The following is a 25,948-nucleotide window of genomic DNA, read 5'->3' as shown; positions in this document are numbered from 1 at the left end:
TATAACTTTGATGAAAGGTTTTGATCCATTTCAAATGTTGACTTGACATTACAATAAAAAAAAAAAAAAAAAAAAAAAAAAAAAAAAAATAATTTTGATGTTGAATGCTGAAGTTTAATACTTAAGGTTAACCCTAAGAACGGGCAATTATAAATGACGTCTGCCTAAGCAAATGAAAACATCAATGCAGAAAAGAGACAGACTGCGTGATATAGGCCAGCCGTTCATATCATAACCCTTGTGCTGTTATCAACACGGGCATCCACAGCTTCACAAAGGGTCAGGGCACGATACACCACCATAGACGTTGATGTGCACTACAACAAGTCTTCCTTTCATCCCAGCGTCCACTTTCACAAAGACACCAGTGTGTGCGCTAGTGTCAGTCTCTGCTCTGACGACCGTTCTACGGGCAACAGACGCTGCCAGTCTGTCTCACACACACACACACACACACACACACACACACAATGATATTTTACGTCACAGCCAGTGAGGAATAGAATAGAAAAGAGAATACAATTAATGTAATTTCATAAATACAATAAAATATAAAAAATGTGGGATGTACTGAAAATAAAATTTTGGGCCGAAACTGGATGCATGTTGCCAAAAACTGAATCGAAACGACTTCTATAAATATATAAAACATATTTTTTTATTATTATTATTTTATTTATTTATATATATACATTTTTTTATTATTATTATTAATATATATATATATATATATATATATATATATATAAAGAAAAATATTAATAATAATATTTTTTATATATATATTTATATAAGTCGTTTCGATTCGGTTTATATATATATATATATATATACACTCACCGGCCACTTTATTAGGTACCCCATGCTAGTAACGGGTTGGACCCCCTTTTGCCTTCAGAACTGCCTCAATTCTTCGTGGCATAGATTCAACAAGGTGCTGGAAGCATTCCTCAGGGAGTTTGGTCCATATTGACATGATGGCATCACACAGTTGCCGCAGATTTGTCGGCTGCACATCCATGATGCGAATCTCCCGTTCCACCACATCCCAAAGATGCTCTATTGGGTTGAGATCTGGTGACTGTGGAGGCCATTTTAGTACAGTGAACTCATTGTCATGTTCAAGAAACCAATTTGAAATGATTAGAGCTTTGTGACATGGTGGAAGTAGCCATCAGAGGATGGGTACATGGTGGCCATAAAGGGATGGACATGGTCAGAAACAATGCTCAGGTAGGCCGTGGCATTTAAACGATGCCCAATCGGCACTAAGGGGCCTAAAGTGTGCCAGGAAAACATCCCCCACACCATTACACCACCACCACCAGCCTGCACAGTGGTAACAAGGCATGATGGTTCCATGTTCTCATTCTGTTTACGCCAAATTCTGACTCTAACATCTGAATGTCTCAACAGAAATCGAGACTCATCAGACCAGGCAACATTTTTCCAGTCTTCAACTGTTCAATTTTGGTGAGCTCTTGCAAATTGTAGCCTCTTTTTCCTATTTGTAGTGGAGATGAGTGGTACCCGGTGGAGTCTTCTGCTGTTGTAGCCCATCCGCCTCAAGGTTGTGCGTGTTGTGGCTTCACAAATGCTTTGCTGCATACCTCGGTTGTAACGAGTGGTTATTTCAGTCACTGTTGCCCTTCTATCAGCTCGAACCAGTCTGGCCATTCTCCTCTGACCTCTGGCATCAACAAGGCATTTCCGCCCACAGAACTGCCGCTCACTGGATGTTTTTTCTTTTTCGGACCATTCTCTGTAAACCCTAGAGATGGTTGTGCGTGAAAATCCCAGTAGATTAGCAGTTTCTGAAATACTCAGACCAGCCCTTCTTGCACCAACAATCATGCCACGTTCAAAGTCACTCAAATCAACTTTCTTCCCCATACTGATGCTCGGTTTGAACTGCAGGAGATTGTCTTGACCATGTCTACATGCCTAAATGCACTGAGTTGCCGCCATGTGATTGGCTGCTTAGAAATTAAGTGTTAACGAGCAGTTGGACAGGTGTACCTAATAAAGTGGCCGGTGAGTGTATATATATATATATATATATATATATATATATATTTTCTTCTAATTTTAAATTAGTTTCTTTTATAATTGTATTATTATTAGACTCTTTAATTAAATATCAATATTTTCATATCCCTATTTCAATATATAATTCCGAAATTACGGTGCATCTCTAAAAAAAATAAAAAAATTATCAAAGCCCATTTCACTTAATCCCAAAAAACTGCCTTAAAATTGCTAGAGTGCCTTCTGTGTGAGCGGCCAGCAAATGCCGTTTTTGGGATTGATCCAGGGATGGGGAACTAGTAACATTGCCGTTATCAGTCCCAGAATGCATCCTGTGTGAACAAAAGGCAGGACTGATGCCGTAAGGTGTGTCTCGTAGTGATGAAGCTCAAGCTGAGATCGTTCGCCAGCTTAAGTGAAACGGCACGTGATGCGCTAGTTTATGATCGATAAACGAGTGTTGAGAAATCGCAGATCATAAGCAAACTTAAGACGCTGCGGAGACATTACGCGTCACATCCTGATGTCACACGTCTTTACGGGATGTGTGTGAACGCACGCACAGATTCCAGAAAATCACTGGCAGTGTGAATGAACCAAAATCAAACAATCCCGGGACACATTACCAGTGTATTCTTTGGGATCTCTGTGTGAAAGGGGCTCTAGAGACAATAAACATGTGGCATCTTGCTCCTTCACCTGACCCAATCTGAACACCACAACCCTTCCAAACCAAAACAAGCCACATCCACCAGAGAATCTGATCTGCGACGCTGAAGAAAGAGGAATGGAGAGAAACATCTCGATTAGGGCTGTCACTCACTATACCATTGCATTGGTAACCGAACAATCTGACGACGAATTAAACGCATCAAGTAATCGTGAGAAGCCGAATCTTAATCTGTAAGGATCAAGGAGCACAGTTCTACAAGGTCTGGCACTTTTGATGGGAGCATTTTATTGTTGAGACGTTTCAAAATGCCACATACAACTGCAGGTAGTAGGGGTGTGACGAGACGCTTATCTCACGAGACGAGACGAGACACGAGATTGGGTTCACGAGAACGAGACGAGACGAGATTTTTGCACAATTTTTCAGAAATCCTCAATGACAAAATTTATGACTGGAAAAATAGTATGCAGGTGCATTTTTCAATGTTTTAACTAATAATCTTCTAATGCATGTCATTTCAGGTCTACTTTATGAGTATGAATTATCAAATGCATTGAAATAAAACAATATTCAAGCACTGTAAAAGGTTTTTATTGACTGGCTTTTCTTCTGTATGATTTCACATGAGTCTCTTCAGACCTTACTGTACATGTAAGAGTTTTCAGAACTTCTGATTGAGGCTGTGTGGGACCTTCTAACTGAACTCCTTTACATACATTTAACAGAGAAATAAAAACAGTATAAATAACAAAAATAAATAACAGTTTTCTCTTAGTCTTATTAAGTGCAAACAATAAGTGCAACCATAATCAAAGCTAGCACACAGACTCTTTATAATTGTTGTGAAATTGCTGTTTTATTTTGCACCGGCAGTTATAGGGTTAATGCAGTGAGTTCGGAAAAGGCCGGGTAGAGAGAAACGAGGCTGGTGCGTTTGTCTCTACAGCGTTCCGATTATAAGTTCAGAAACGGAGCCTCCCTTGTCTGTTGTCCTTTATACGTTACAGTGCTCTCTCAATATTCGCAGTGCAAACAGAGACCATAGCCGCAAATAAACAGTCCAGAGATGGGTATTGGGAGACGGACTATTGTATGTATGCAGCCTAATTTGTGCGCAATGCACATCAGGGAGCTTGTGTTTTACTTTCACTTACAAATTCGTGACCGCGCGTATAGGGAGCAGTGGTGCTGAGCGCGCATATTCTAGAAGATAAGACATTTATCAGACGTTTAGTCTGTTGCGCAACGAATCCTCCGCTCCGCCATCATCACGCGATCAGTGAACTGGGATTCGTGCTGCACTGATTGCAACAGCAATTCGTGCTGGATGAGCAGAGCAGACTTTCACATTAGTTTATAATGGTTTTTATTTTTTTTATAAAAACAACAAAACGATAGTTTAGGCGAATGTGAGTGTAGCAGTGAAATATTCATGGCGATATCGCGAGACAGCTTTTTCACTCGACGAGAAATCTCGTCATATTTAGTCTCGCGAGATCTCGTGGCACGAGATCTCGTCACACCCCTAGCAGGTAGTAAGACAAATTAAAACCCATTTAAAGCCCGTTTAAGCTAGATGGTAATTAGAAAGTTTGACCTCATTATGGGAGCAAAGAGTCCTTATTGTGCTCATTACTCCCAAGAGTCCTTTTCATCCAGAACGTTCACGGACTCAGCACTCGATCAGACGTGATGTCACTGCGCTTAATTATCCCTACAGATGAGGAGGGCTAGGTCACGCCACCACAAATTACAGTCATTTCCAGGGTTTGATTGCAGTTAAGTGGCATTGTTACATTTGGATTTGCATGCGATGCCATTTCTGCTGACCCTGGGGAAAACATTCACGCAGAAATGCTCAAATGGAAACACTGAATGGAGATGAGGATTTAAAACAGCATTTGACGTTTTCATTCACAACAGGGCTCAGCAATCGGAGACAGGGAGCCGCAGAAGTCAATCAACAGAAATCATTTTCATCCTGATTCACAGCTCTCCCGCTGGGACTTCTGATTGCTCGTTAAATACAGCTCGCTTGCACTTGTGCTCAGAGAATCCATTTCATCATATTTCAGGGATTAATGAAGTCTGTTAGAATTGTGTTCCTGAAAATAAACCAAACGAAGAGCCCCACAAGTCTCTATGGTAATGGCTCATGTCCTTCCCTTAATGAAAGGGACTTTTCTAGAGATGATCCCTGTTCACACGGATCAGTGAAAACGACTAAAAACGCAGTGTTCTGCTGCCAGGCCAGTAGTTGGCGATGTCACTTTGTAAAGAAACACTATGCACCTCTAGACTTAACTCTTAATACGCATGCGCATGACGTCACCGTTTTCACAAATTCGTGTTTTTGTAGTTTAAATGGAGACGATAACAGTATAGTTTTTAAAAAACTTGCACTTTGAAACCAGTTTTAACAGTTTTCAGGCCCCCGAAACATCATTGTCATCGTGTAAATGAATGACTAAAACTGGGCTGCACGATTACTCGAAATCAAACCGAAATCACGATTTGGCCAAGTGTTATGAAATCGCAAAGGCTGTGATTTTAAAATAGGAAAAAATAATACTTTTCTCTAAAGAAATTGATATGAGAATCCATTTGTTTCCCCCCCCCACAGTCGATGCACACTGATCCAGCCGACCAATCAGAGCACAGTGTGCTTTTCAGAAGGAGGGGCTTCATAGAGACAGGAAGTAAACAGAGCGTTACTGACAGACTGGGAAGAGAGGAGCCGCAACAATGGAGAATATGCATAAGAGCTTCATATTTCATATTAAAGATATGGACTCGGTTTTGATTTTGCAAACCTCCTGACAAAAAGAAATAAGAAAATTAAGAAATTATTGTCACAGATTTATAATAATAATAATACTGTTTTATAATAAATCCTTGGACCTTTTTAATGATTTATGGTCATAGGCTGCCTTGCATGTTAACAGGTTACCCAGCAGTTTTTCATAAAATATAAATATTATTTTCTTATTATAATATTTATTCTTAAATACTCTATTTTTAATTTTTAATAATGAAAATGTTATCACAATAGTAATATTTAATATTTGTACTTAGCAATAATAATAATTATTAGTCATATTAATAAGTATAAGTCATATAAATTAGTATAAGCATAAAATGTTGGGTCAAATTTTGCAGCCCAACAAACCAGGTGTTCTCACACACACACTTTTTATTTTTTTATCATTTGTAAAAAAAAAAAAAAAACATTTTAAATCACAATTTTAATTAGAAAATCGCAATTAGATTTTATACCCAAATCGTACAGCCATAGTTTTTAGTTGAAAACAGAGTCGTGTAAACGGCCCCTTAATTTTATTTGTTTATCTTTACACAAAATACAACATATCATTTTAGTATGGGGCATAACAAAATGTTCAGTATCTGCTTTTAATATCAATGTATCTCTAGATTTCTTCCTTGTTTTCTTGTCAGACAAACATAAATCTTAACGAGAAAGGGTGTCATCATTTACATGAAGACAGTAAGTGAACAGGACACATGGCACATGTAAGGACCGGTGATCTGAACTATACTTTAATCTGTTCCACTCAAATCAAACCTATTTAGCTCCATAGGTTGACTAAGTCTTTCTGCTTGCCCATCCGTGAATTATAAATCATGGATTGTGCTGTTATGTAACCGTGTCCTTGATGTCACATGAGCAGAAGTCTGTGATCACAGTAAGTGACAAACAGTTTATGGACAGGACATGTCTCTAATCCAGAGGCAGAGAGAGTGAGACAGGCATTAGCAAGGACGCTCTTAACAAGCCAAAGTGATCAAGAAGTGACGGGCCGTGTTAATCCCTGCTTTAGGAGGCGGTTTTAATGAGCTCAGCCCACACGGGATTGTGATCTTAGCCACCTTGTTCAATACTTGCTACTGTAATCATCCGAAATTGGATTCTTCAAATGTTGCTGGTCCCTCTTTGGTTCTGCCATTTAAATACCATGTTCAATGAGTTTGTTTTCCTATTGCATCATCTCTTCCATACAAATAACAGGAATTTGTATTTGGAGAAACATAGTAACATTTAAGATAGAGTCTAAAAAGCAGAAACCCACTTTATATATCACATAACAAATAAATTGACAAGTCACGTTTAAACCCATTTAAAAGTATAGTTTTTTTGCAGTTGTTATTTTTTTAATGGGGTCATTCTGCGACAGGAAGCTTGCACTGCAGTTTTGGGGTGAACTATCCCTTCAAGACCATCTTAAAGACCAATTATGTCAACGGGACATAAAATAACGTGAAGAAAATTACTAAAAGGAAAAGAAAGGATGGAAAGGTAATCTCTTAGGTGTTTTTTAGTCATATTTTCAACCTAACCTAAGGCTCAGACTGGCCGTAGCTTCTGATGAGTTGCCTATTGAGTCACCTTAACCGCTTACAATGGACGTCTAGCCACAATGACTCAGTCCGTAAAGACCCTTCCTGCTGATAACACTGCTGTTCTGCTTTCAACGGCCCTGACGAGGGCAGCCTCATCATCTGTCACCTACAACTCACTCTTCTCCATATGTCTGCTTGTAGTTTCATTTGAAGCATGGCGAGGTAACTGTGCACAACATACACGGCATCATTTCAGCAAACAAGTGAGGCTTTTGCTAATGCAATGCTCACACAGGAGCTTGTCATGCGTCACAGACAAAATATTAAAGAGAGAGTAAACACACAATAACACTGAATGTAAAGAGTGTAATATAAAGACTGGTGCTCAACCGATATGGCTTTTTCAATGGCTGATGGAGAAAGTGTGACAGCTGAAATATGAATCATAAAATTTTAAATGACAGAAATCAACCTCCAACTGACAAATATTTGCCAATAATATGCTTTTATCAATGCAGTTTTGGCATTAAATATTGTACTGTAAATGACTGTACAACTGATACATTTATACGATTCTTTCCTTAATACTCATTTAAATTCTTTTATTCTGTATTTATTTAAAATTTCTATTTAAAATTGGATTTGAATGAATATGAAATGAATAATAATAAACAAAATCATTTAACACCACTTTTTTTTAAATTGTTTTTGTTCACTTCAAAATTAACTTATGGTCTTCAATTATTTTAAACTTATGTCATCTTGTTTATACATTTTACTAAATACATTTCTTTGTCAATTTTAATACATTTGATTTTTTTCTTTATTTTTATTCATCCATATAAGTCCATTTATTTTTTTCATCCATATGAGTCCCTTTAAAAATTACATTATGATTTGAAATATATAACTGAATATCAATTATGAATCCTTAATACAAAACTTTGCTGTATCACTATTCTACAAGGTACAATCAAAAATAAATATGTTATTCATTTAGTTTGAAGTTCTACACAAATTTGACCTAATTTAAGAATTTAAGTGCTGCAAAAGGAATCTGATTATATGTGCCACACAATTAATAAGATTGATTACCAACAGAGAGCGATGAACAACTCAAACACGAAAGCCCAAAAATATCTGAAGGATATCAGAAAAAAAAACCCCAAATTCCTAGCAAGTACGCTTACAGAGTCTGAAGCAGGACGGGACAGGTTTTTAAGAGTGATTATTAGACAGTGACGCTAGAGTAGAATCAGACTGCTCAATGTTTGCCGCACGCACTCCACTGCAGCTCTGCGGATACAGGAAACTGCTGGGGGTGGAAGCTGTACCCAACAGGAAGTGAGAACAAAGTAGCGTTAAAGCCGGTTGCAAGCTCACATGCTGATGTCACCATGGAGCCGTTGCACGCGCTCGGTCCCCCTTCAGGCTGATGCGGTTTCCCAGAACGCCTGGGTCAGGAAGATGACGAGGAGTACAAAGGATGCGTCACTGACCGTCCAATGGAGAACATCATACATATTTTACAGATTCCACATAAAACTGCTAACATTTATAGTCGTCTCGTCTCACACATTTATAAGCAAAGCACTGGCTTGCTGTGCCTTACAAAAATATGGATTTTAGACCTTCAAAAATCTCTAAAACTATTGGTGGATATATAACATCAGTCTGAAGAGAAATCAAATATTTCTTGTCTTTCATTCACGGTTGCCACAATTTTTGGGCCCAAAAACCCAATTGTTAACACAATTAACCCCTCCGATTTAGGGATGGCCCGATACCATTTTTTTCCAAACAGATACGAGTACGAGTATTTACATTTGTGTACTTGCCGATACCGAGTACCGATACCGATATTTCTACCGCAAAAGTAATAGGCTCCCAGAAAAGAAGACGACTATTTTAGAACACAGGTTAGAAGACTGTTTTTATTTTCTTCTCTGCTTGTTTTAACAAGTCTAAAAATAAATAAAAATTAGTAAAATAATAAATGTATTAACACACAAACCACTGTTAATTTAACATTAAAGCAAGCAGGCTACTGCGTGCATGGTCTGGCATGACTGAATGCACGCAAAGTGCGCTCCCTTAATAAATCCTAAAAGCTGACAGTCCATCGCGATCTCACACATCTCTGTTATTATCAATGAAGCTGACTGCACAATCAATCTTTCATAATATCCACACTTTGTTTGTTATAATTAGAGGATTTGCCCGCATACAGAATTCAGCACTGAACAAAAAAGTCCGTTTTGAGCGGTGAGGGGAGTCTATCTTAAATGCTTCTGATTGGCCATTGCGTTCCAGAAATCAACACATATGTCTGCGATTGGCTACATCGCTCAACGCTGTAACCATGTTATGAATAGAAAACTCTGGCCTGTAAATCGTTTCTATTTTGTTGTAGTTGTTCTTGTTGCTTTTCTGCAAGAGATGAATAAAAATCTTTTAGTTTTTATGTTTTATTCATAGATATTTCTAGTTTGCGGGAGTCCCGCGAATCGTTTTATTCTCCCGTAACCCGCACACACAGAGTGAGTGCATTACCGCCCGCGCGCACGCTCGGCCATCAGATCTATGATGCGTCTTCAGATGTTTAATTAGATTGCTGGTGTTTAACGATGTACTTTCTTTCCCTCCTCTCGACACCTTAGCTGAACATAACTCACAGTCTGCCTTGCTGTTGTCATCATCCCTTATCTTGAAATGAGCCCAAACCGCCGACATTATACTTTCCTATGCCTCAGTTCACCTCGACAAAGCACTCGCGGCGGCCAGTTTCGTTTTACAAAATGTACGTGGTATCGGTGCGTGGTATCGGCGAATTTTTATGAGTACGAGTATATTAGGCCAGTATCGGCCCGATCCCCGATGCCAGTATCGGGCCATCCCTACTCCGATTGGATCCCAGAAGTCCTATAGCTTCAGCCAAGCAGTGCGTCATGTCACTCCGTGATCTACGCATTGTCTAAATGTTTTGTTTGGCCTCGCTCGAGACCTCCTGCTCTAAATAAAGAAATGTGATCTACTATGGTTTACTAATGTTTTGCAAAGTTACAAACAAAAAAGTGGTGCTAAAGCATCGTGTGTTTACACCAGTTTACACGTGTGCCAGTGGTGCTTTTTCATACAAATACTTGGTATAGTTTGGTCTCTAACTAAAATATGCTTGTTGTGTTCAGCTAGTTGAGACCTTTTTAAACAATGACAAGTCTAGCTGTAATTTACGATGACTTTACAGATCAAGTTTTCATGTAAAGCAGTTATTTTTTCACGCTATGAAAATAGAGCACTTCTAATATGTCAGCTAATTTAAAAGCACTTGTTAAAGATGAACTAAGTAACTTTTTTACCTTAACCGAACAGCTTTGGAGTCATTGTAATGTTTATATTACTGATTTCGTGTTGAATGGTGGTCGTCTCGCACGCCCCTGGTGCCTGTGAGCTGCAAAACCACCCTTGCAACTTTGGGCCGGCGGGCCGCCGGCCTCAGTGTTAGGAAGTATCGTGTGATATCAGGTCTCGCGAGGTAACGAATTGCTTTACGGCAAAAAACAGATCTGATAAAATTCTGATAAAATGAGCATCAAACAGAAATAACCCGGCGCCGTATACATGTGGTGTTGGGCGCACGCAGCTCTTAAAGGGGCCATACCTTATTTCCACTCGTTACAGCATCCATCCTACTGAACAGGTACCAGTGTACAGGGGGAGGTGGATCCGGCCGTGAGTGCAGAGCCATCTCTGCGTGAGTGCTATTCACGACAGTACGAGTACTCCACAGCGACTCTAGGGGTCGCTGTTTGACAAAAACGGAATTCCTACTTAGTGCTGCTTTAAGTGATGGTCATATTCCCTATGCACTAAACTAAAGCCAAGCTTCTAAGTTTTAAAATGACACATTTTCTGTGTCGGTTAAGCAAGTGGTTGTAAGTAACATGATAACGTAGGCTACGTTTACACGACAACGATATGCTTAAAACAGAGACGTTTTTCCTTTGAGTTTTCTGCGTACAGATGACACCATTGTCAAAACGATCCCCATTCACAAGGATCCGCGAAAACGACTAAAACTCTGTATTCTGCTGCCAGGCCATTAGATGGCGATGAAACACTGAAGATTGAACACTTAATACGCATGTGCATGACGTCCTTGTCTTGAGAGATTTGCGTTTTTGTTGTTTATACGGAGACCATTTTCTAAAACGAGCACTTTGAAACCCGTTTTCAAAAGTTTGCGTTTTTCTGGCACCCAGAACGCTGATGTCGTGTAATCGAACGGCCAAAACGCACAAAAAGTTTTACGTTTTTAATTGTCGTGTAAACGGACCCACTTCAGATTTAAGAGGTTCAGTTAACGATCAATCGATTATTAGATATCAATTTAAATGACGAACATGTGATAGGGACCTGAGCAGAATATCACACCAAGATGTAAACACGGGAGCGATGTTGCAGTCCAAAAAGGTGTTTATTAAAGCAAATATGGTTCAGAGCAGAAAAGAAACAGGAAATAAAAGCAGTCTAAAAACTAGAAGTGTTACTCTCCTCTTTATCAATGAGGACAGAGTTTCAGTGCGCTCAAGCAGTGCTTCAATAACCTAGCTCAAATTCCCTCAAAAACCATCCTCCAATCCACCTTCCACTAGGGACGGCTGTCTTAAATACACATTACACTCCTCTAAAACAGGAAATCTAAAACCGCAAACCCCACTTAAATATTATAAAATGCATAACAGTGCAACTTCAGACAACTTCAAGGTCTTTCCATCACAGATCGATTATGGTAAACTGACATCCTATTTACCACAAACATTTCTATCATGATTTCTTCAGACCTGGAAATTACAGATAGAGGGGAAAATATTATGACCACAATACTAGATTTTGAATTATAAAAATTAAATGAAAAAACTACTTTAATTTGGCATGAAAAGCATGTTGTAATAGAAAGCCCTTTGATGGATGTGCAAGGGAATCTTATTAAAGTTTCAAAAGCGCTAGATTTAATTATGTGCATGTTTAGACCGCTCAGCTGATGTGCGTCTAAACTAGACGAGTTCCTCCTTTCTACTGGCAGTGTGATTCAAAACCACAAGACGTTGCTGAAAATTTCCAGTCGATTTTTGGAAAAATCTGAGAGCTTTATGAAAACACTGACATCATATTATAACAGCCACTTAATGACACTTAATCCACCAAAGATTAAACGATCTAAAATTCTAATTATACAATCGATGGTCAGTATATCAGCTTCTTAAAGGAAGGTTAGTCGAACACTATAACAGCCTACGCAAAAAAATGGGAAGTTCAAAGGGCTCGACAAATTCTGATTGTTCCAGTGTAAACCAAACTAATAAGTGTTTTGCACTGATAAGATATACAAACTACATTCAAATCATCAGCGTGGCGGTATATATAATTTAGCAAGTGCCACAAAAACTGCTACCAAATGTGTGATTATTATATTACAGAAATGGACATTAACAAAGTGCCTCAGTGATCATCTCTCAACTTGAGCTGTCGTAAGACATTCACACATAATGTCATCACTGCATGTCTGCTTCAGAGAACACAGTGTGGTCATGTGCGGTCTGTAAGTTAACCAGACCAGTGGAGAAGTCTGTTGAACGGAAGTAACAAAACAAGTTTTTTTTACCAAACATATGCCTGATTTAAAATGGCAAAACAGAGTAGGAAGAGTTAATCTGATCAAAAACCAACTTTAACATCCACATGATGCTTATCGACTATGACAAGAACTGATGAAGAGTTTTTCTTAAACTGACAGTCAGCTTTTAGGTTTATTTTCAGCTTTGGGTCTATAAAAATCGATTTGGAAAGCTAAAAGTTATTCTTGGAAAAATGCAGAAAACAGGGCTTTACACATTACAGCTTTGATGCGATTAATGCCTGAAGGGGGGGGGGGGGGGGGGGGGGGGGGTGTTTGAACTCCTCTACAAAAGATGCCAACAGCAAAGTTACATGAAGCAGCTGATAATACATACAAAGCAAGATGACGCAGAGAATCAGGAGAAGCTATGTTTCCATCCACACGTTTTTATCCGCATTAAGTGATATCGAATGAAAAATGCCTTATGGAAACAGTAAAATTCGATTGAATTTCATGAATATCGACTCAAATGAAATACGATCGGTCTCATCGGATTTTATCTTGATCGATATACGGCTTATGCGATAAACGCGGATGGAAACGTTATTATGGCGCGATCCATTTTGCCCAGTAAAACTTTGTTCGCAAATGTTGGCTTGAAATGTTGTGCAATTCGGTGAGAAAATAAATGTAAAAACACCTTAACATGTCTCAAATCAATTCGATATACCAATTTGATCGCAAAACAGCATGTGACGTCATTACGCAGAGGTTTTTATCCGCTTTAAAGCCGTTTGATGGAAACACACTTTCACCAGCTTTATTCGCATGAGTTTTTTTACCGAACTTCAGATAATTCGCTTGACAAGTGGATGGAAACATGGCTAGAGTCAACTTTGTCTAAATATGCTTGATTTTTTTTAAAACAATATGTAAATTAGAATACAGCATGTCTTTGCTATAACAAGCATTTTCAAAATACAATGGCTCAAGGAATAATACGAGAAAATAATACGTCTTTAATTGCTAATATTATTTGGTCAAAAGCAGCTCTACCAAACATGTGAAAATTATTTGCATCTATGTTTCTATTTTACAGCTGCGACATTAGAGTTTGTAAAAACCTTCTGTATTCCATATACACATAATATTCCATACACAATAATTTAGGGCACTACTTTAAATGGCGTATTTAAATTTAGAACTTTGAAGTGTGGCATCTAAATACTATATCGAATTCACTCAAATATTAACTGAAAATATTACTCAGTTAATTAAATCAATAAGCAGTGCACATTATTCCACGCAAAAAAAAAGTTCCTTAAGGCACTTGTTGCATATTTTCATGCTAAAGCGTTAATTCTGCTTAACATTCAAGGTCCCAAACACCTCATTCATTTTCAATCTTTTTTTCTGTCAGTTCGCTTTCAAGCCCTACATTTAGAATTTAGAAGTTTAGACGAAAACAACCTAAATTATCTAAAACAAATCTGAATCTTTGTGATGGCTGCTAAAACAGACAAGACTAATTCTGTCCTTTGTCATTAAAAATTGAACATATTCGTGCCTGTAATGAACGGTCGGACAGCTCTTTTCAATTACAGGACAGATGGCCACATTAACTGCCTTATGCATGAACACATTAACATTTCATCAGCTCACCCCTTTCCTGTCCTTAACCTCAACATTATTTTAAACATTAAGGACTTTTTTTTTTAGACATGGGTTGGAGTTTTTGCGTAAGCCACATTTTCTCAGTCCAATGCCACTCAACTACTTAATATCCTTATCTTTCGCTTCTGCTCTTCGCAATATAGGCGATGAATAGTTTAAACGCAAGTTTGGCATTCAGGGATGAAGATTCAGAACTTCCATTAAGCCGAAGGAGGCGACTTTTCATTCCCCTTTATTACATTTTAAGACGCAGTCTGAGGGGAAGTGAGGACAATCCGACTGCGTACCAGAAAAAAGTAATCGTACATGACAGTTTCCACTAGTAACAGTTTCTTTCTAAGAGGTTGATCAGTAATAAGCAAACTTCAGTATTAGTAGCTGAAGTGGAGAACCTGTCAGTCACGAGTCACTTCAGGGGGATTTCTTAGAAGTGTGCACCTTTGGAGTGAAGCTGGGCTTACGTTTGCAAAGCGTTTAGTTCCATGATCACATTCTAACAAGACCAGACCAATGACGTATCCCAGCTCGCATATAGAAAAATTTAAATTAGTCAAATGCTGAGGACTTAAATAACTTACAGAGCCAAGTAAAAAAGTATTAAATGTGAAAATATTGGTTTATTTTATATCACCAACAAAATGTTGAATGATACATCACAAATATTTAATATAATGGCCCTTCCTTAGTTATAGCCCACAACCTATAGTTATATTTTATAAAAGCTACATCTTACTACACAAACACATGCCAACAGATGTGGATTTATTTTCTATTTTACTCGTAACATCACAAACAATACCAACAGACGACAGGCACACTGTCATCAAAGAGCTGGAAAAGTTGCACTGTTGTTTCCTTTTTTGGCCGCATTTACAGCTGGATGGACGCAAGTGTATATCTACCCACTGTACGATTTTTTTTTGTGAAGTTTTTGGTTGAATTAGGTTTTTTAACTGCACGTATTTGACAAAGCCAAAATGCATTATCTAATTTACAAGAAAAGCTTAGTGGCATAAAATCCTTCCAACAAATTTAAGTGGCTTGCGAGCAGCCCGTCCTGACTCAACTAAAATGACGCATTTCAACAAGACGCATCCAGCTCTGCTCACACACGGTAGAGGAAGAGACGTTTAAATTAGAGTAGGTCACAAGGCCACAGCCTCGCCATCAGTTTGAAGAGCCCCTCTATTGATTACAGATAAAATCAAGGTAAAACCACTGAGCTGTTGCTGTCATTGAGCAAGCAATCAGCCTAAGAGTTTACACAAGCCTATCCCTATAAATGACCTGCCATTGGCTTCAAACCCTCAGCATACGTTAGAAATCTATGTCTTTTATCAACAACTACAAAAAAGATTGGAGATATAAAATGTGACTGGATAATTGGCAGTAAAGAAGTTGTAGTAAATGTGATTAAAAAAAATTATGTATAAAACTTGGTATAAATATTCATTTATTTAATTATGTTTTCTCTGTTTTCTCTTGTCAGGTAGCAGCGATTTCATATTTGTTTTATTGAAAGCCCATTTTGTCCAGATCAGTCAAATTTGGTGTTTTATATTGTGTAGGTCTCCGCTAACTCATGTTATTACTGTCTTGCTGAAATAGGTCTGCTTAGCAGCTGTGAACAACCATTACCTAAAATAGTTTCTATAAATGCAGATTGTCTGTCGTTCTGACTACTTTGAGTAATGATGAAGGATGGAACAAGATTTGTTTTGCAAACTTTAATTTTACATCAGTCATTCACTTTAGTGCTCGGCTAACATATGCACGGTTATTGATATAGTTAGTTCCCGCATGTGCACCGCAATAATTTAGAAATACACACGTGTTTGTTGATTGATGGACATACACTTGTTAATGCTGATAGTGAGGAATTAACATCTGTACATCAAACTGAGTAGCGTTTCATTGAGAAACGTCTTGCTCAAGTCATCCTTGCGGTGGAGTTTCGGGTTGAATAAGTTCTGCAAATGTTTTGAAGGGTTGGTCAAAATCCCTTGTCTCTTCAATATATATCTATATTCATATATCCTTTTAAATGCTTATATATTACTCTTATAAAAATCAATAATCAAGTATATGCATTATCACATAATAATTTCTATATTCTTTGTGCTAGTGAAATTATACTTTTAATGCATGTTGATGTAAGTAACCAGCTTCTTTTAGGTGCATTCCAATCTTGCCCTTGGGACCCGGCACGTAGGCTAGGAGGCCGCTTGTCTCTTTCTCTGGGATCAGTAGGAAAGGTCATGGAGGATTCCTAAAAGTGTTGTGGACGTATATGGCCCTTCGCTGGACAGTCGGATGATCAAGCTCTACATAATTCTACCTGTTGTCATAAATGTATTTTCTCCAGCATATTTCTCTAGGGAGCAAGTTGCCCATTATCTGCCTTTCTTTCTGAGGAGTGAATGTTTTATCATCATGTTTTGGTTGACTGGACTGATAATAATGAGCTCAGGCTCTTTACTAATGGCAAAAAGGCACCCAAATCTGCCCATATGTGTAAAATTGTTTAGGTTTTTATGTTCTCTTAGCCAATCGGGAGTGACAATGATGTAATACATGCCCTTGCTAAATGGTATAATTGGTGTATGATTTTGTGTAAGGTAGAGTTGGCTAGCACCATCATATTTGGTCTTGGGTCTTATAATTGTTACCCCCCTAACAGTTTCATCAGACTCACGCTCGGATTGATATTGAACGATGTCATTGTTACGGTCTTTACAGTGTGCAATCGCTGAGGAAGCCTGAAGTGAGCTGAAGCATGTAGTTATGGTAATAGGCGTTAGCTTCCGACATGCGCTTTAAGCGGCAGACCAATCACAGCAGACTGGGCCGTCTGGCCAATCAGATCAGAGTAGCTCACAGAAAGGAGGGATTTAGAGAGACGGATTCATCCATTGAGTGGTTTGAGAATCATTGAACAATGTGGTGATGTGCAATGTAGAGAATGTGCAATGTGCAGTGTATGAGAAAATGAAAGTTTTTATTTTATTTTATTTTTATGCATGTAAACCTGTTGTAGTTGACTCCAAAACAAAATCAGGAGCCTTTACAATAGCATAATCCGGGCACTTTAAAAAATATGCTCGTCTAACAAAAAACAACGGAAGTCGTTCCATAAGCTGTAACGAGTGCTTTTTATTTCATTATAAAGTGCTCAAATTAAATATCAAAATGTGTTTCACTTCATATTTGTGACACCCACCAAACCTGCTGAACCTGCCTGCAACACGGCCTGCTCTGTACAGGAATGATGTGTTCAGGATGCTGCTGGGTTAAGGAGGTAACTGCCCCCACCTCCAGATCTAGGGCACAGCAGAAAACTCCAGAACAGGTGGAAGAAACCACAAGCCTGCTGCCATTTCCCTCTGAGATGATGATGATGATGATGATGATGAGCTTTAGGCCGCCAAGAGCAGCCTGAAGCAACTCAGTGACTAAAAATCACGTTGCTAATAGAAGTTCCTGTATTAACCAACTGCAACACTATCACGTGAACTCCACTATCTGCTTGCTATCTGTTGCATGGAGTAAAGCACTAAACAATTTTCAGAATCTGATCTGTGTATTATAACATTTAGTATCCTTGTTGTCAATAACACTTTACTTAAAGCCTTTATGTATAATGCATATGTTATAAAGCATTATATGGTTTCATGAATAATTGTAACCAAAGTTAAAATTCATTGTAATATTTGCAGATTCCTTGTTACATATGAAATTGGTTATTTGATGTGTTTTAATGCATTATATTTTATAAAGGTGTGTACAATGATTCAATTATTATTATGTTTTATAACTGTGGTTACAATTATTCATGAGACCATACAATGCATTGCAACGAACGCATAATTAATGCATTAAAATACATTATATAAAGCCTTTAAGAAAAGTGTAACCAAATTGTCTATAAACTAAATCCAGATTTTTTGGATTAGGAACAAAAGTCAATTTCTACCCTTGGAATTGAATTATTCATGATAAACAAGTATGAAATGTATTATGACATATAAATTAACATTAGTGAGAAGACCATCAGATGACAAAGGAAGAAACATAAGTGAAGTGTCAATAAGAAAGTCATAGTATTTTATTAACGCATTGTATTTAACTTCATCAGTTGCGCAAGACATCTGTTGTTGCGTATTTGTTGCCTGAGGTATCGATTTAGTACCACAGGCTGGTATCGCACAGAAGCCACATTTTTTGTATCAATCCAACCTTAGTCTTAACCCCCATTGGTAGCTGCTGCGTATTATTTACATAAAGTTGAATTCTACTCAAAATTGTCACATCGCCAGTGGTCTCTGCTGCCAGAATTCGCCAACTCTCATCAAAAACCAACAGCTTCTGGTTTTGTCAGTGCAAACTGCCGTCAGTGTGAACAGAGACTGACTTGGTAGCAAAGGAGACAAGAACAGATGAACTGAAAGGGTAGCCATGCAGTCTAATAGCTGACATGCTAAATTCAGATTGACTAAAGGCTGAGGGCAATGATGCAGGGGCCTGTTAAATCATGTCTGTCTTTACCGACTCATCTCAAGCAAAAGATCAGAGCGTGTGTCGAGAGAGAGAGAGAGAGAGAGAGAGAGAGAGAGAGAGAGAGAGAGAGAGAGAGAGAGAGAGAGAGAGAGAGAGAGAGAGAGAGAGAGAGAGAGAGAGAGAGAGAGAGAGAGAGAGAGAGAGAGAGAGAGAGAGAGAGAGAGAGAGAACTCCTCTTGGAAAAACAAATGTAGGCTATATTGATATGAATGCAAATTGCGTCAGTTTATTACAGCATTAGGAAACTGTATTTATTAACATTTTCCAGGATAATTTCACCTCATTTCCACAGCTAGAGGCAAATGTACCAGACTGATAAAACAAACTATGTAAAAAGCAAATAACAGACATTAGCGCACTGTTCATAAAGCATCTTTATGAAGTCGTCAGAGGTGAAACGCAGGGGACGCTGAATGACAGCTGCTGAACTGATCCGAAATTCACAAGGGAGAAGCTGAAACTATGTGGAGGAATGAAATGAAACCTACAAAAACTTTGCTGCCAGGTCAACAGACAGCATCTGCAACCACTCATTAGTAAACCCACGACTGACTTTTGACACCTGTCCTGTTTAAAATCCTCTGATCTTGTGCTTTTTTAAATTATTTTTTTATAAAGAGTGACAGTTTTACCAATCATCACAGCAGATACAGATTATGACAAATACATGCAGAATACGTTCTTAATCATAGCTTTATTTCTGCTTTTTGGCCCAACAGGAAAAAAATACAGTCATTAGAGACAGCATAGCATGCATTATGAATATAATGATAAAAATAGTATTATAATTTAAGCAAATGATGCATTAAATAAGTTCCTTCACCACTGAGTGGATGTCATTTATCAGATGTAACTACTACATTCAAACCAAAATTTATTCAGACACCTTCAAGATTTCTCACATTATCACAGTTTATTCACTATAGTTTATATGACAAGAACTCAGAGTTTTCGAATCAGTTGATATTTCACTGGTTTTGGCCATCCTTCTGTTAGACTGTCTCACAAATGAATTAGGTTGAATAGCTGTCAGCTGTTAAATTTAAGTACACAATGAGATAATACCAACAACTTAGGTCAACCATTTACCAAGCAATGCTTAATTTTGTTCAGTCTGTGGTGTAAAAAGGTCGCATTAGCAATTGAAGTAAAAAACTCTAGAGCAAAACATGGTCAGGTCAAAGTGTCTGAATAATTTTTGGTCCCAAATTTTTATACATTTTACTGTCTGGTATAATTTTTGGGTATAATATGTCACAGTTTACTTTATGTTGCTATCCTCGCTTACATAAATTAACTATAGTGTCCTGCACCCACTCAACATGACATCATGACTTTGCGTAAACATACACGCCACTTTCAAGTCAAGTGGCGTGTTATCTACACGCATTTTGAGTTATCCGCGTGTATGTCCACGCCGAAATCTTTTGCGTGTATGTCTACGCCATTAAATGTCCGAGTGATTCCGCGTGTATGTGTACGCCATTAAATGTCCGAGTGAAACGAAGCAAAATCTATATCTACATCTGTGGAGCGATATTTCTTTTCCTAGGATGGTAGGAGAAGACTCATAAATGGTATTAACCCCAGTGACGGGCAGGTTTAGGGACGGGGTTGGGGTAGGTCATATATTTATATATACATAATACAGTAATATAACGTTAAGTCAAAGGCGTTGATAAACACGCTGAAAAGCGATTATGCGTGTTGATAGCACGCCAAAAATGGAAATACGAATTGGCGTGTCATACATACGCCATTTCATGAGATCAGTCTGACCCACGAGTAAAAAAATATATCAAAAATTATATCTGATGTCTGAATAATTTTTGGTTTGACTAAGTAGAAAAGTGTCAATAAAATCAATCAAACTGATTATCAGTTACACCTTACCTTTGATAGATTTACTGTCAAGTAAGCGAGTCTTTGATCTCTTTAGAGAAAGCGTTTCAATGGATGCATGACATGCAGGGTTGCCAGGGCGTTGCTAGGGTATTCTGATCAGTTTTTTTTTTATGTGATGGGTTGCTACAGTGCATGTAGGCTCAAAAATAGCCCAACCCCAGGTATATAAGCTATTCTAGTCTCCAGATATGGCTCAGGTGCCTCCTCCTTTAATGTTTATTTTGTCAATCAAAAATGTGAATCTAAATGTTTATGAAACCTAATAACATTACATTTACATTTAGCAGGCGATTTTATCCAAATTGACTTGCATTCCATGCATACATTTTATCAGTTCATGCACTCCCTGGGAATCGAAGCCAAGACATTGGGTAACACACTTCTTATTAACAAATGGTAAATGGACTGCATTTATATAGCGCTTTCACAGAACCAATGGCCACCAAAGCGCTTTACATATTGCCTCACATTCACCCATTCACTCACCGATGGCGGTGTCAGCCATGCAAGGCACCATCCAGCTCGTCGGGAGCAGCTGGGGTTAGGTGTCTTGCTCATGGACACCTCGACACTTGGTCAGGTGGAACCGGGGATTGAACCACCAACCTTCCGGTTTGTAGACAACCTACATGAACCACTGAACCACTCTCGCCGCGCCCAACAAGCCGCACAAGACAAGTTACATGCAGAACGTTAATACTTAACTTAGCGGTACAACCTTTATCTCTACTGTATTGTATTCTGAATCACCCGTGAGTACTGAAATAAAACCTTTTCATTCCTTTTGGAAAAAAATGCTCATGGTTATTCCTAGAATAAAGAGTCTGGAGCATAATGACTCATTTCAGAGCTGCGCTGCTATCCCAGGAAGACGCGCACATGGCATGTTTCAACAGCATTGCAAACGTGTTCATGTCAGCTGGGACAACGAACCCTCGAGCAAATGTTTTCACGAACTCCGTCTCCATCGCTTCTAAGATGAGACAGACCCATAAACGGAGCAGTCCTTCCCAATCAGCCTCAATGTGGAAAATTAAGAGTGAATGAAAGGTCAATTCAAAGACGCTTGGCCTTTCAGCGACAGCTATCAGCCAGTCAATGTTTATTCCGCAATATGTTACAAGAGAAACAGCCATTGTTGTCCATTTAAGAAAATCATTCTGCAGGCCGACCAGCTATCAAAAGCAAAACGAGAAGAGGATACTACATTTTGTCTTTTTTATTTTCGTCTCGCAGATGAATTAGAAGTAAATTAAAAAAGAAAAACCAGGTTGTTCCTCTTACTGTGGTAGCAAGCGAAAACCCCGCAAAATCCCTTTATTTACAAAAAAAAAACCTTTCATACTTTAAATACTTGAATGTGTCAATGTGTGAGATCACTGTCACAACGTCTAAGCTTTCCTGTAAGTCAAAGAGGATACTGATATATTTGGCATCTTAAAGCTCAAAACACTGTTAAAAGCATGATAGCACTATCATAATAATGGGTCTGAATACATGCACTTACTCCTCTTGACTAATGGACCAAACTTCATACACAAGAGGAAAGTGTCTTTAAAGTGATATAATGCACTGCGGTGTATTATATCTATTCACAGTGTTTCCTACATATGTGTCCATCACAAGCTGAAACACCTGCCTATGCTACGTTCACACCGGACGCGAATAGCGCGTCAAATTCGCGTCTACCGCGTCTAGTTTGACGCTTGACCACTTTGTGTTAATTCGCGTGTCAATGGCGAAATTGACGCGCGTAAAACAAAAGTTTGAAGCGAAATTTACGCGCGTCAGAGGCGAAAGTTTCGAAACCCGTCGGCGGCCATCTTTTTAGATGTTTATCGAGCATTAGCATTAGCATTATTCGAGAGAGTCACCGCTCGTATAGGCTCTGGAGAGCAGAAACAGCTGCGTAGGGGACATCGTCGCTGTACTCGGGTCCACCAGACCCTCCGGAGGGTTCCAGGAGCTAGGTTTGGTGGACCTAACGGTGAGGACGCTGACGAGGACACCGTAGGCCGTGTAAAGCCTCGGCCTCGAGTGGTCGCTGCCTGACGAGCCCGCGCTCTACAGCCCGGCGCGAGGTTCACCCTCGCCCGCACATTTATTTGATAATAAATGGAGCCAGCCTCCAAAAGTGAAACCTGTCCTGTGATTTTTTTATTTATTATACACTATGTGTTTGTTGTTTTTACATTAAAATAATAATGTTTCATATAATCTAAAATAGATATGGAATAAATAGCATTCAATACAACATGAGTACTATCTCTCATATATTAAAATCGAGTTTTTATGTGAAAGATTTGCTTTGTTGTGCATTAGAACCACACCAGACATTTTAGTAATATTACAAAATAATTTATTAAAATAACAAACTTTCACTTCACCACGTGACAGCAGCAAGCAGGCTCCTGATTGGTTAACGCGGCGCGAATTGACGCAGAAGTTCAAATTTTTCAACTCGGGCGGCAGACGCGAATTCGCGTCAAACGCGTGAATGCACAAATAGCACTAACTAAATCATTCGCGCGTAACGCGCTTCCGCGCCAGATGCTTCAATTCGCGCGAACTTGACGCGCGAATGAGGCGTATTCGCGTCTACCGCGCCGCAGGAATTTTTTACGCGCGTAACGCGTCTTTGCATTGACTTAACATTGAAATCACTCGCTCCTGACGCGCTATTCGCTTCCGGTGTGAACGTAGCACAGCACAAATGTCCATTGTATTCCCTGTGCTGAAAAAAGGACAAAATAAAACTCTGATATCAGCCAAAATGATTCAGTTTGGTTATTTTGAGATTACCAGCCAGTTTCAAGATCTACTGACATCCTTGTTAATGAATATAATGCACGTTCTTCTGGTAATAATACAGAACACGCGTTTCTGTTTTTTTATGGTGGCTTAATATTGTATAAAAATAAATGTGTTTACATTTTGCTATTGTATTTCTCATTTATTGTCATTAAATCGTATTATTTATCAGCCACCCTGCTCTCATGATATCAGCATTGGCCTTTGGCAAACCCAAATAGATCACTGACCACTAAAAACAAGCCATACAAGGTGAACTACACTTTAGGATGAAGCTCATTGGGCTATTGCATCAGAAAAGAAACCAAGACAAAATGACTTGAGCATGTTCACCACTGAAACCTCAGTCTGTGACGATTCAGGGTACAGTAATGAGGGTCAGTCTAGAATAGATCGACGGGCCAAGAGATAACCTGCGGGTTTTCTACATCACCACCGTTTTCAGATATGTCGATGTTATACTCTAGTAATACGTCACATCTACATTAGAGGCTGACGAGCTCAAAGATAAGGAAGTCAAGAAGTTCTTTAAGTGAACTGCACATGTCCATCAACAGGTACTTAAGTTGGAGCCAATCAATTTGCTAAAACACAGAAATCATCACCAAGACTTTACAGAACAATTGCTCTAAAACCCACTCAGAAGACCTTAGCAGCTGCAAAGCATCACCTTGACAACCACCAAGAACCCTGTTGCATTGTGGTGGTGACTTTTGCATAATGCAAACACCATTTTCATCTCAAAATGTAAAGCAAGTATAAAATAAAATGCTGACAGACAGACAATAAAGAGGACCTCTCTCTCTGTGGACATTTTAGCACCCTAGCTGACTTATGGTGTATTTTTTGCAAACTCCGAAGAATCACTTCCTCATCAAATCACAGATGCAAAATGGAAAAAAACAAAACAAGAAAGCACTCACAAATGCGCACAGTGTGTTCATAGTGGCCAGCAACTCCACAGAACTATATAGAACACACAACGCTGAACATCTACAGAACATGGGTGATTTCCCCTTTTTCCTTCCATCAGACTGCAAAAATGACGGAGGAATTGTGGGAAGTGGGTAGATTTGGAGCCAGTCAGTGCTCTACTCAAGACTCATGACGTTTGCAATGGTAAAGAAACTTAGGCTACTTAATGTTTGTGCACAATATTACACCAAACTGCAATGGTTGTCGGGGTAGTGTGAACTAGCCTAGAAACAAATCAATAAAACTTGTCAGAAAGATCCAGAACATTCTAACACACAGGGCCGAAAACATATCTTGCAGTTTGTTGATGAGATTGAGCAAACTCGGTTATTTTACAGACAACGCGTCATTGTGACTGATGACCAGCAAAAAAGAAGACATTTTATGTTAACGTGCGCTAAAATACTCTTCCTGACGCATATCAAAACACAACATGTGAAACTAAATGGACAGTTCAGCCAAAAATGGAAAACTATCTCATAATTTAGGCTACGCAACCTCATATCATTCCAAACCTGCCTGACTTTCTTTTTTTTGTTCATAGAATGAATGCCAATGGGGTCCAATGTTGTTTTGGACCCCATTGACATTCACTGACTGGATAAAACCACTCTTCTAAATATTTTTTTTGTATTCCACAGAAGGAATATGTCAGGTCTCTGCATGTAATCAATATAAAACACACACGCGAACATACATGATTCCTCGTTGAATCATTACCCTATTGTTCTGCATGCTTTATCCAACAACATAATCTGAAGTCGAGAAAAAAAAAGCCCACAGAAGAACAGACCAATGTCATAATCCTTCCCGATGTGATCCGTTTTCTTCCTTACCACTCCAGGACGTGGTTCATTTAGTGACTCTTTGCCGTCCCATCGCAAAGACAAAGACCTGATGATAGTCTCAGGTAATCAGATCAAAGGAATGATGCGGTTGACGTGCTTATGAGAGGCTTATGCGTGCATGATGCACGAAAGATGCCCCCAAATTTAACCTGAAGGATTAGAATGATTGCGTTTAAATCTTCGTGCACTTGAGTACAAGCCCTTTCCTCCACACATCTGATATGACGCAATCCAGCTCAAAGAGGGGTGGTTTGAACTCTCCTTAGGGAGTGAACAAAAGACCGCGGCTTTACATAAGCTGGACAGCGACATACATCTGTGAGGTCTGGCCGGATTAACAGATGCTGCGCTTGAGATTAACATTCAGACGCAAGAGGAAAGAGAAATTATGTGCTTGCGTACATGATCATTCAGTCATTCGGAGAAGCTGCCGTTTTGATGGATGAAACTACGCTGATATCACAAAACAGATATAAGAAGGGAGGAAATAATGACCAT

At 38.8% G+C, this 25,948-nt stretch overlaps 1 protein-coding gene across 1 annotated transcript in view; it reads right to left on the bottom strand.

Annotated features, from left to right (window-relative positions):
- grb2b (growth factor receptor-bound protein 2b) overlaps positions 1–25,948 on the bottom strand; it is a 50,117-nt gene that overhangs the window by 21,740 nt on the left and 2,429 nt on the right. The gene's annotated exons all lie outside the window — the stretch shown is intronic.

The sequence above is a fragment of the Rhinichthys klamathensis genome, unplaced genomic scaffold (genome assembly GCF_029890125.1).
Source record: "Rhinichthys klamathensis goyatoka isolate OS25496 unplaced genomic scaffold, OSU_Roscu_1.1 h1tg000616l_1, whole genome shotgun sequence".
In the NCBI taxonomy this organism is placed as follows: Eukaryota; Metazoa; Chordata; class Actinopteri; order Cypriniformes; family Leuciscidae; genus Rhinichthys; species Rhinichthys klamathensis.
This window is presented reverse-complemented; position numbering and strand designations above follow the sequence as displayed.